The sequence below is a fragment of the Trachypithecus francoisi genome, unplaced genomic scaffold, assembly GCF_009764315.1.
Source record: "Trachypithecus francoisi isolate TF-2019V2 unplaced genomic scaffold, Tfra_2.0 Lachesis_group8, whole genome shotgun sequence".
Taxonomy (NCBI): Eukaryota; Metazoa; Chordata; class Mammalia; order Primates; family Cercopithecidae; genus Trachypithecus; species Trachypithecus francoisi.
Window position 1 is genome coordinate 33,567,616 of NW_022681473.1, and position 13,832 is coordinate 33,581,447.

Genomic DNA, 13,832 nt, shown 5'->3' on the forward strand with positions numbered 1-13,832 from the left:
TTATAGAGTTACAGCAGCAAAGTGAAAGAGTGTATTTGATAGATTCCCTGAACAGTTTCAACACCCACAGGTATTATTTGTAAGAAAACAATCATGCCGAGTCTTCAGCTGGTTAGAGAGGGCATAGCATTCTATCTTCACCTGACATCCTATCTGTTCCGTCAACATCCTGGGCCCCCTGCCTTCTGCCCCCTCCTCCCAAAACAATAATGCTCACTGAGAGGTTCGTGTGAATGGACAAGAATATGAATGTTTTTTTTTCCTTGAAGAACTAAAACGGTATTGAATGTACATTCTTAGTGGGAGGAAAACCAACTCTCTTGAGGATTGACTAGTATTTTCTATTTACTATTCAAATGGATCATTGTTGTCAATGATTGCTAGTTAAGATCTTTGGTTGTTGAGAAGTCTGACTAATGATTGATAAAGCAATTGTAAACATGTTGGGAATCATTGCTTTGCTTTATTTTATTCAGAGACCTATATAGTGGCTTCCTCTCATTTCTTGTTAGTAGCGTTAGTTCGAGTAAACATCAATCTTAGAACAAACTTCTAATTTTCAAATAATATAATTCATTCTTTGCTCTTATTTTATATATTGCAAAAGGTGGGAATTAATATAACATTAATTTATTCCTGTCTTCCGTAAAACTTTCTCAATTATGTTAGAAAATCAGTTTTACATAACCTCCCTAAAATAATCAGTATCCTGGTACATTTCTAAAATATTTAAGTTTCTAAACATAGCCAGTCATGCATGGAAAAAGGATGTGGCAAGAGTTCATTTATTAACACTTAATATATGTGACTGGGAAGTAGATGTTGAAAGCTTCAGAGAAAAGAATTATAGCATAAATAAAAGGTGCTGGGAAGGGCTTCAGCCTTGGCAAACCACAGGTGAGTTACATTTTTTAGAACTGTACTGCCCAATACACTATACCTTGTGTTTTTAAACTAAAATGAAATAAAATTGAAAATTGGGTTCCTCAGTCTCCCTTGACACATTTTGATTACTCAATAGCTATATCATCACTGAAAATTCCACTGGACAATTCTTTTTTAGAAGGTAAAAATTCAGTCGCATGGGTAGTTATACTTCTGGCATTGGATTCCTCATTCTGTGATTAACAAGGTGACAAATCTTTGTTATGTCACCTGTAATACAGGCCTTTCACATAAGAAGAAATGTAACTTTGTAACTTACAGGTGTTATGACAAGGTAGGATAAAGTATGTAAGGGTTTTCTAAGGACTTTTAAAAAATACCCATCTCTGGCCTTCTCCTGTCTAGTTAATGCTTCCTTCGGAAATCTTATGGCTTTCTTTTTGTAATTATTTTCCTTCTTAGTCTTCATAATCATATAAGGTAAATTAAAATAAAAACAATTGCACACATCCTAAATATGCTTTGAAATTCAGGTATATTCATGTTTTTTTTGTTTTTTGTTTTTTTTTTTTTTGAGACGGAGTCTTGCTCTGTTGCCCGGGCTGGAGTGCAGTGGCCGGATCTCAGCTCACTGCAAGCTCCGCCTCCCGGTTTTACGCCATTCTCCTGCCTCAGCCTCCGGAGTAGCTGGGACTACAGGCACCCGCCACCTCGCCCGCTAAGTTTTTTTTTTTTTTGTATTTTTAGTAGAGACGGGGTTTCACCGTGTTAGCCAGGATGGTCTCGATCTCCTGACCTCGTGATCCGCCCGTCTCGGCCTCCCAAAGTGCTGGGATTACAGGCTTGAGACACCGCGCCCGGCCTATATTCATGTTTATTTAACAAATTTGGATCAAATTTCTTTAGGTTACAGAAAGTTATAAAAGTTGTAGAAAGTTGTAAAAGTTAAGGTCTTTTAAAGGCCTGTATTACAGGTGTTTAAAGGCCTCATGGCCTTTGCTACTGGTATTCCAATTATACTTCTGGCATTGGAATCCTCATTCTGTGATTAACAAAGTGACAAATCTTTTAACATGATCAGGATCTAATTTGGTGTTGGATAGGTAAGGTGCTCCATTCCTCATAAAGCAAAACAAAGAAAATATTTTGAAAAAACCAAACCAAACCATATAGTTCACAATCTGTTTGCCATCCAACTACCAGGTGGACACCTTTAGGCCCTTCAGTGTCTCTTAAGATCCTTATAAATGAACTATATAATGTGGCATCTTTAGGGACTATAATTCTACCAGTCACTGATTTAACCTTTTGGGTACCTCCCCACCCCAAAAAAGTAATTAGAGAACCAAAGAAGACAAACTCAAATGATGAAGTGTTGAATACCACTTATGTGCTCTGTGTATTAACCAGTATTGAAAATATAGGAGAATTCTCTAAGGCTTCACTCTCAGGAAGCTACTTTCTTGTTTTGGAGACAAGGCATACCCATGTCAAGCTACTAGGAAATATACTTATCAGTATAAAAAGAAGTGCTAAAATATGTGGTACAGATTCTATGTATTATGGGAACTTAAATAAAAGAAAGACTAACATGAAAATAGAATGAAAGCATTTTGAGGTTGAATGAATTTTAAAGGCTGTATAACCCAGTCCTCTCATTTTATAGATAATAAGACAGTAATACTTACCTCACTGAGTTTTTGTGAAGATTAAATCATGTATATAAAATTCTTTTTTTTTTTTGAGACAAAGTCTCACTCTGTCACCTAGGCTGGAGTGCAGTGGCACGAGGTTGGCTCACTGCAACCTCCACCTCCCAGGTTCAAGCCATTCTCGTGCTTCAGCCTCCCGAGTAGCTGGGGTTACAGGCACATGCCACCATGCCCCGCTAATTTTTGTATTTTAGTGGAGACGGGTTTTCACCATATTGGCCAGGCTGGTCTTGAACTCCTGACCTCAGATGATCCGCCCACCTCGGCTTCTCAAAGTGCTGGGATTACAGGCATGAGCCACCAAAGACTCTTAAAACAGTACCTGGAACTTACTTACTTACGAGTAAGTGCTCACTGAGGGTTAGCTATCATTACTAGCGTTTTTATTATTAATATTATAAAGTAATTAAGACCAATGGCAGTGAGGTCCTTGTCTAAGGTGAGACAGCAAGATAGGGTTGTAATGGCACTAAAGCCTATCTTCATTAGCAAATGCAAGGCATGTTTTATTAACTGAAGTGTGGGTAGAGTTTGAAAAGGAGATTCAGATAGGTAGTGGTATGAAGTCAGGAGTGAACAAGATATCATTTCAAACAGGTTATATGTGATTTTAAAAAAAAAAAGGATATCAGTGGCCTTTGGAAGCTAATGAAAACTTTGAGTGAATAGGATTAAAGAAAAAATTGGCGTTGGAGAATTAAGGGCAGTGGGTATAGACAGGACCTCTCAGAGGCTGAGAGTGGTATATTTTTTTAAAGTTCACAGCATATTAAATGATGAAGAAATGCCAAAACAGGATTTTAAAACCATTAAGTATATTTTACATGATTACCCTTAAAATTAACTCTATTAACAAAAAGCACAGTATGATATAATTGTTCTATTTACATGATAATTAAAATATTTCTTAAAAATATTAATCATGGCCGGGCGCAGTGGCTCAAGCCTGTAATCCCAGCACTTTGGGAGGCCGAGACGGGCGGATCACGAGGTCAGGAGATCGAGACCATCCTGGCTAACACGGTGAAACCCCGTCTCTACTAAAAAATACAAAAAAAACTAGCCGGGCGAGGTGGCGGCGCCTGTAGTCCCAGCTACTCGGGAGGCTGAGGCAGGAGAATGGCGTGAACCTGGGAGGCGGAGCTTGCAGTGAGCTGAGATCCGGCCACTGCACTCCAGCCTGGGCGACAGAGCAAGACTCCGTCTCAAAAAAAAAAAAAAATTAATCATAACCCATTTTGGGGGCATGATCTGGTGATGAGGCAGATGTTTCAAAATGACTGTCTTCTCCAGAGTATCCTGTCACTGTACCTTCTTGATTGTATGTGTAACTTTATTTGCAGATAATGAAAAAAGCTAAATTTGTGGCCTATTTTGAATGTAAGACTAAGGTCAGAAGACCTTCCTCAGTCTCAGGATCTGAGATCCTAACGTGGTTGGCTAGTGTGGATGGGGAAAGCAAATCATTGAAGTTTGGAAAACATCTTCTAGAGTTTACTTTAGGAAGGAGATACACACTGTAGGAGAGCAAATCCACTCACACTATACAAGACATGCCAAGAAGTGTTTTTGTTATTTTGTTTAAATCTGATTTTATCTTTCACACATGGTGGTGGGAGAAAAGTAAAACTAAATTTGATTCAGACCAAATAATTTAACCAGTTTATTTAGGCAATACTCAGCCTTTTGAATAAAGATGCCCAGATGTTCATCTTTCTGCCATTTTTTTTGTGTTCCCTCCAAGAAGTCATCTGTGTTTATGGAGGAGAAAGGCTTATTAAGTAACAATTGGGGTTGTTCCCCTGAAGGTATACAACGAGCAGGAGATGTACAGTGGTTTTAAGAGAATGAAGGTCCAGATTCCCAACTCCCATATGCACTTTTTACTAAAATGATTCTGATTGAGAATGTGCCTGCAGTGTAAAGGAATGCCATCTCTTTTCTCCTTTCCCATTTTCCATTCACCCTTTAAAAAGGCAAAGCACACCTCTTCCTCATCCTGAGTCTATTCTGGTGTATCACCTTGTGGTGTAAAAACCTCCAGGCACCAAACAAAAGGACACTTTGAAAATATTAGTGTCATCAGCTTGTGATAGGGCTCCAAATCTTTCCTTGTTGTTATATATGTATTTCTGTTAAGGAAGAAGTGGTATAGAAATACAAAGTTGAGAAGAAAAAGGAAGGGTGTAAACTTTCTGATTGTCTTAGCACTTTGGGAGGCAGGGGCAGGAGGGTCGCTTGAGCCCAGGATTTCGGGACCAGCCTGGGCAACATAGGGAGACACCATCTCTACAAAAATAAAAAATTTAGCCAGATGTGATGATGCATGCATGCTTGTGGTACCAGCTACTTGGGAGGCTGAGGTGGGAGGATTGCCTGGGCCTTGGAGGTCAAGGCTGCAGTGAGGTGTGATCATGCCACTGCATTCCAGCCTGGGCAACAGAGTAAGACCTGTCTCAAAAAAACATAAACAAAAACAAAATTTCATAACTTTCTGATTGTTAAAGAAGAGTTTTTTCATGTTTTAAAAAATGGATAATTATTGATGTAAAACTGCTCTGGTATTTAACCTCACTGGATAGATTTTAAAAACCAATTTAACAGTTTTCTTTGGTAATGGCAATATTTAAAACATGGCAGAAATTACATACTTTGTAACTATTTTTAAGCTAATGATAAAAAATGTTAAATGTCAACTTAAAATGTTGGTACGTAGTTTTCTAAGTAAAGGTTACCCAATTTTTATAAATTCTTTGAGATAGCATGTGAGTAAAATATTCTGGAGTCATCATGGTTCAAGGGAGAGAAAGGTGGTCCTTTGAGCCATGTGGTGTCTGACTGCAGAGATGATTGGTCTTGTCTGCTGCTGAGGTTGGTAGCTGATGCTGGATGTTCTCTGGGTGGGTGGGAGTGCACCCTGGAAGCTGTACTCTTAGCTTGACTCTTGCTGAGTTAGTACCACATTTTTCCATCTTGGTCTTGGCCTACATGAGCCACCCCTCAGCCTCTGCAGTGTAGTAATTGTAGGCATTTTGGCCCTTAATTTTTTTTTCTTTTTTCTATTTTTTTTCTTTTTGGCCCTTAATAGTTTTATGACTATTTCTTATTGTAAAAAAACACACAGCATTACATTCACCCATTTACCCATTTTTTAAGTGTACAATGCAGTAGTGTTAAGTATATTTACATTGTTAATTTCCTTTTTGGATTTCTCATTGTTAGTATATAGAAATGCAACCAATTTTTGTGCATTAATTTTGTATCCTGAAACTTTGCTGAAATTATTAGTTGTAACAGATTTTTGTGTGGAATTTTTAGGGTTTTCTATATGTAAAATAAACTCATCTGTGAACAGAGATAATTTTACTTCTTCCTTCCAAATTTGAATGCCTTTTCTTTTTCTTGTCTAACTGTTCTGGCTAGGACTTTCAGTGCTATATTGAATAGTAGTGGTGAGAGTGGGCATCCTTTTCTTGTTTTTGATTTTAGAGGAAAAGCTTTCAGTCTTTTACTGTTGAATATGATGTTAGCTGTGGCCTTTTCATATATGGCTTTTATTTTCATCCATCCCTACTTTGTTGGAGTGTTTTTATCATAGCGTATTGAATTTTGCCAAATGCTTTTTCTGCATCAATTTAGATCATCATTGTGTTTTTTAATCTTCATTTTGTTAATGTGGAGAATTACATTCATTTATTTTCTTATGCTGTGCCATCCTTTCATTCCAGATATAAATGTCAATTGGTCGTCGGCCCTTAATATCTGAGGCCTTTCTGGCTACAACTTTGCTACCTTTTTGTTCCCTGGGGACTGTGTGAGACTTTGTGGGTCTCATGTCTGATTCAGGTCATAATTTAGGTAACATATTTTGTCAAATACTTTTTACTGCATTTATTGAGATTTTCATATACATATTTTTACTGTTAATATAGTGAATTATGTTGATTCATTTTCAAATATTAAATAAACCTTATGTTTCTGAGATAAACCCTACTTGTTCATGTAGTATTTGCATATATATTATATATTATCCTCCTCATATATATATTACTTGAATTTATTAAATTTATTAAATCCTATTAATGATTTTTATATCTCTGATCTTGAGGGGCATTGGCCCTTGGTTTATCTTTCTTTTAATATCTTTGTCTGATTTTGGTATTAGGGTAATGCTGGCTTCGTCAAACGAGTTGAGAGGTACTTCTTCTTCTATTTTTCAAGTTTGTTTACCACCTCTATTATTTCTTAAGTATTTGGTGACATTCATTAGTAAAACCATCTGGGCCTGGAGTTTTGTTTACAGGTAGGTTTTAAATTATGAATTAAAAAATTTTTAGTATTCGTATAGCTATTTATTTGTTTACTCATATGATTTCACCTTTTATTTTACATTTGGCAGGGTACATGTACAGGTCTGTTATATGGCTATATTCTGTGGTTTGGGGTACAGATGATCCCATCACCCAGGTAGTGAGCATACTACTCAATAAGTAGTTTTTCAGCCCTTCTCCCTCTTTGCCCCTTCTAGTATTCCTCAGTGTTCCTATCTTTATGTTCAACATGTAGCTGTTTATGTTACATAATTCTTTTTGATCTTTAGTAGTTTAATGTCTTTGAAGGAATTTGTTAATTTAATCTAAATTAAAAATATATTGACATAAAGATGTTTATAATATTTTATTATTCATTTGAAGTCTGTAGAATTTGCTTTTTAATTCCTTATATTGGCAGTTTCTAGCCTCTCATTTTTTACTTAACTCGTCTAGATGAGGTGATCAATTTCATTTATATTTTCCAAGAAATGACTTTTCATCTAATTGATTTTCGATTTTTGGTCTGCTATTTATTTCATTGATTTTGTGCTTTATTAATTCCTTACTTCTGCTTATGTAGGGTTTAATTGATATTTCTTTTTCTAGTTTCATAAAATAAAAGCTTAATTGATTTAGACCTTTCTACCTTTCTAATTTAAGCATTTAATGCTATAAATTTCCCTCAAAGCCCTGCTTTTGCTATGCCTAACAAATTTCAGTATGCTGTTTTCATTTTTCTTTAATTCAAAAGACTTTAAAGTTTTTCTTGTGATTTTCACATCTGTTATTTAGAAATATCTTGTTTAATTTGCAATTATTTTTGGATTTCTGTATATCTTTCTGTAATTGGTTTCTAGTTTCCATTGTGGTCAGAGAACAAACTGTGTATAATTTTAATCCTTTGAAATTTTTTGAGATTTGCTTTATGTCTCAAAATATATCCAAATTAATATTCCATGTTTGTTCTGTCTTATTGGTTTAAGTGTTTTTAAATGTCAGTTTGTTAAAGCTAGTTGATAGTATTGTTCATATCTTCTGTTATTCTTGTTGTAATTTTGGATTTGTCTATTTCTCCTTTCAGTTCTATCAGTGTTTTCTACATATATTTTGAAGTGCTGTTATTGGGTTCGTATTATTTTAAGATTGCTATATTTTCTTGATAAATTGACTAAAAATCCTTATGAAATGTTCCTCTTTATTCCTGGTAATATTCTTTGTTCTGAAGTACATTTTGTTTTATGTTAATAAAGCTACTCCAATTTTCTTTTCACAAATGTTATTATAAAATACTGTCTTTTACTTTTCTGTCCTTTAATTTTAACTTATCTGTATTTTTATATTCTGTCTTGTAGAAAGAATATATTTGGGCCTTGCTATTTCCTCCAGTCTGAAAATTTCTTTTAATTGGAGTGTTTAGACCATTTACATTTAATATAATTAGTAATATGATTGGGTTTAATTATTTTACCTTGTCATTTGTGTTTTATTTGTCTCATTTGTTTATTATTTTATCTTTTTAAACTGCTTTATTTTCGATAAAATACATTTCTTTTTGGTCACTTCATTGCTACTGAAATAGCTAGTATGTTTGTCCCCTCCAAGTGTCATGTTGAAATGTGATTCCCACTGTTGAAAGTGGGGCCTAGTGGAAGATGATTAGATCATGGGGGTAAATCCCTCCTGAATGCTTTAGCACTTTGCTCCGTTGGTTTACATGAGATCTGGTTGTTTAAAAAAGCCTGGGACTTCCCCCTTCTCTCTTGCTCCTCCTCTTACCATTTGATGTGTTGACTCTTCCTTCACTTTCTACCATGATTATGAGCTTCCTAAGGCCCTCACCAGAGGCAGATGCTGGAGCCATGCTTGTACAGCCTACAGAACTGTGAGCCAATAAAACCTCTTTTCTTTATAAACTATCCAACCTCTGTCATTCCTTTATAGCAATGCAAAAATGGCCTAACACAGCTACCATAAGCTTATTAGCTATATCTTTTTGGCTTGCTTTGTATGCATGAGTGTATGTGTAGTTGCTCTAGGATGTTTTGTTTATATATTTAGCTTTTTATACTCTATCTTTGAATAATACTTATTACTTCATTATAATGTAAGAAGCATATTTTATTTATCCTTCCTATTCTTTGTGCCACTGTTGTCATGTATTTTATTTTTATCTGTTATTTTTCCCAGAAAATATTGTTATATTCTTACTTAAACAGAAAATTTTAAAAGATATTTAAAAATGAGAAAAATGTCTTTTTCTTTACCCACATACTTATGAGTTTTGATATTCTTTATTCCTTAATAAATCCAAGTGTCCACTTAGGTTGTCTTCCTTTTGCCTGAAGAACTTATTTTGTTAAAACTTTTTTTTTTTTTTAAGAGATGAGCTCTTGCTTTTTTGAGACCTTCCTTCCTTCCCACTGAGTACGGACAAAGTCAATAAGTTTTCTTCCCCAGACTTTAAAGATGTTGTTCTATTCATCACAAGTTTCTGATGTAACAATGGAGAGTATTCTTACCTTAGTACTTCTTTATGTAATGACTTTTTCTTTTATTGCTTTTAAGAATTTATATTGATCACTTTTTTTTGGCAGTTTGATCATGATGTGCCTTTTGGGTTTTTATTGGGGGGTTTACCTTTTGCAATTTGTTGAATTTCTTGGATATATGTGGCTCTAATTTTTGTTATTTTTTTTTTGGCCTTTATGTCTTAAAATACTTTTTCTGTTCCTAACCCTCTTTCCTATTTTTCTGGACTCTAGTTCCACAATATTAGTTTGCCATTTATTTTGTTTTTTTTCCCAATACTTTTTTCTGGGCACTTTATTTTGATTTGTTTCTGTGGTAGCCACCAGGCTGAGCTAGGACATGAGTCACCTTCAGTTCTGCAAGAAGCCATTAGAGAAGAAAGCTGCAGATACAGCATCTTGCCTGGAATTAAGGCATTTAGTTACAAAATTTTAAATATAAGAGAAAATTATACTCCAAATACAAATACTATCTTTCCTCTTATATTCCTCAGCCTGGTTCCTTAAGTATTACATCATCAAGATTCTCCTATCAGTTCATACTTATTTCTCCTCATTCCTTAATACTAGAATCTCTTCTTAAGTCAAGCTAATATTATCACTGTTCAATAACCATACCATACTCCTTCCTAGCTTTGTGTTTCCTGTTCTCCTATATGGAATAGGAATGTGCTTCTTCATTTTCCTTATGTCGAAATAATGAAAATATTCCAGACATGAAAGATTGGAATAAACATTTCTGTAAGCCAAATCCAACTCGATCAAATCCTTTCTTCAGATATTTTTTTCAGGAAATAAAGCATGTCTATATCTATATCTATCTAGATGCATATATATGCATCTAGAGATATATATATATATATATATCTTTCTAGATAGATTTATATATAATTTTTTTCCCTGTGCTTCCTCTCTAGAGGTAACCATTATCTGAATCTCCAGTCATATTTTATAGTATATATGTATATTATATTATATATAATGTATATTTTTATGTTATATATTACATATATGTACATGTATATATTAGCATACTTGCATATATATAACACAAATTTACATATTTATATTACATATTGTTATTATTTTATTTTATTTTAATAGTTTTTTGGGGAAAGGTAGTTTTTAGTTACATGGATACATTCTTGAGTGGTGATTTCTGAGATTTTGATGCACCCGTCCCCTGAGCAGTTTATGCTGTACCCAATATGTAGTCTTTTATCCTTCACTCCCTCCCAACTTTCCTCCATGTCCCCAGAGTCCATTATATTATTCTTATGCCTTTAGTTTTCCATTCCTGAGTTACTTCACTTGGAATAATGACCTCCAACTCCATCCAAGTTGCTGCAAAGGCCATTATTTCATTCCATTTTATGGCTAAGTAGTATTCCATGATGTATATATGCCACATTTTCTTTAGCCTCTTGTTGATTGATGGGCATTTAGTCTTGTTCATATTTTTGCAGTTGTGACTTGTGCTGCTATAAACATGCATGTGCGTGTGTCTTTTTCACATAATGACTTCTTTGCCTTTTAGTAGATTCCTAGTAGTGGGATTGCTGGATCAAATGGTAGTTTTACTTTCAGTTCTTTAAGAAATCTCCATACTGTTTTCCATAGTCATTGTACTAGTTTACATTACCACCAGCAGAGTAAAAGAGCTCTTTTTTGTCACATCCATGCTAACATCTATTATTTTTTGATTTTTAAATTATGGCCATTCTTGCAGGAGTAAGGTGGTGTCTCATTGTGGTTTTAATTTGCGTTTCCCTGATAATTACTGATGTTGAGCATTTCCTTCATGTGTTTGCTGGCTGTTTGTATATCTTCCTTTGAGAGTTGTCTATTTATGTCCTTTGCCTACTCTTTGATGGGATTATTTGTTTTTTACTTGCTGAATCGTTTGTGTTCCTTGTAGATTCTGGATATTAGTTTTTTGTCTGATGCATAGTTTGCAAATATTTTCTCTTACTCTGTGGGTTGTCTGTTTACTTTACTGATAGTTTCTTTTGCTGTGCAGAAGCTTTTTAGTTCAATTAGATCCCATTTATTTATTTATTTTTGCATTTGCTTTTGGGTTCTTAGTCATGAATTATTTGCCTATATCAATGTCTAGAAGAGTTTTTCTGATTTAATCTTCTAGAATTTTTATGGTTTCAGGTCTTAGATTTTAATCTTTGATCCATCTTGAGTTGAGTTTTGTATAAGGTGGGAGATGAGGATCCAGTTTTACTCTTCTACATGTGGCTTGCTAGTTATCCCAGCACCATTTATTGAGCAAGGTGTCCTTATGTATATGCATATGTATATATTTAAATATATGTTGTATTAGTCTGTTTTCATGCTGCTGATAAAGACATACCTGAGACTGGGAAGAAAAAGAGTTTTAATTGGATTTACAGTTCCACATGTCTGGGGAGGCCTCAGAAACATGAAGGAAGGCTAAAGGCACTTCTTACATGGTGGCGACAAGAGAGAATGAGGAAGAAGCAAAAGCAGAAACCCCTGATAAACCCATCAGATCTTATGAGACTTTTTCACTATCACAAGACTGGTATGGGAAAGACCGGCCCCCATGATTTAATTACCTCCCCCTAGCCTAGGTCCTTCCCACAACATGTGGGAATTCTTGGAGATACAATTCAAGTTGAGATTTGGTGGGGACACAGCCAAACCAATCATATGTATATATGCATGTGTGTGTATTAAAGCATATGCGTTCATATTTACATGTATATATTACACATATATCTGTGTTTTGCCTTTTTTATACTTTATATAAATGATATACTACACATATCACTCTGCACTTGCAACATTATATTTATGAGATATATTTATGCTGAAATAAAAGATGCTATGCCTTGACTTTTAACTTCCACACAGTAATTTATTCATTTTATTGTATGAATATACTACAGTCTACTTATGACTTGTTGACAGACATTTAGTGTCTTTCCAAATTGTGCTGTAACAAACACTGCTCCTACAAATATTTGTGTACTTTATGTAAACCTCATGTGCATGTATTAAAATTTCTCCAGGGTATATATCTAGAAGTAAAATTGGTATGGAAAAAGTATGCAGTATGCCTATCATTGTGGGCTATTGTTTATTTACATTATATGGCTATTGTATTAGTCAACACTTTCACCAGCAATTTATAAGATTCTCATTTCTCCTCATTTTCCCACGTATGCATACATACATACATACATACCCTTTGTGACTTATTTATCTAATAGTAGTTAATGATATGTCTGAGCCGTGCTAAAGAGGTCAACTATGGTTATGTGCTATTGTACTTAATAACCATTCTCCTATTGTAATACAATTACATCATTGTTTTATTTTCCTAAAATCAACTTCTTTGCAATTATTTATTCAGGATAATGTTCAAATTGAAAATTATTGAGTCTAAGTTGGTGACTATATTAAACTCTTGATAAGTCCTTCAACATGGTTTTACCAATGTAACTATTTCAGAATCAGGTATAATATTTTAATGTTTGATACTTCAATATATACATACTTTATTGTTCTTACTAGCACTAATTATATTACTTTCAAGGTTAAACATTATAAATATATCTGTGAATTAACAAAAATCTCTTTGTAGTAAACCAAATGTTTATGTCTTCCCAAAATTTATGTGTTGAAGTCCTATCCCCCTGATGTGACTATATTTGGGGATAGGGCCTTTATAGACTAGTTAATGTTAAATGAGGTCATAAGGGTAGGGCCCTGATCCAATAGGATTATTAGGCAAGACACCAGAGAACAGACACTCTCTCTCTGCCATATGAGAGTACTACCAGAAGACAGCCATCTTCAAAGCCATAAGAGACTCCTCACCAGAACCTGACCATACTGACACCCTGATCTTAAACTTCCAACCTCCAGAACTCTGAGAAAATAAATTTCCCTGCTTAAACCACCCAGCCTATGATAGCTTGTTATAGCAGCCTGAGCTGACTAAGACAGATTTTGTTACCAGGATGTGGAATATTGCTGTAACAAATACCTCAACATGTGGAAGTGGCTTTGGAACTGAGTAATAGGTACAGACTGGAAGAGTTTTGAGGTGATGCTGGAATTATGTATGTTAAGAATAAATCTGGTGAGGTTTCAGTGGAAATAAGTAAGATGTTATTAGAAACTAGAGGAGGCCAGGTGTGGTGGCTCCCTCTGTAATCCTAGCACTTTGGGAGGCTCAAGTGGGTGGGTCACCTGAACTCAGGAGTTCTAGATCAGCCTGGGCAACATGGTGAAACCCTTTCTTTACTAAAAATATAAAAAAATAGCTGGATGTGGTGGTGCATGCCTGTAATCCCAGCTACTTGGGAGGCTGAGGCAGGAGAATTGCTTGAACCTGGGAGGTGGAGGTTGCAGTG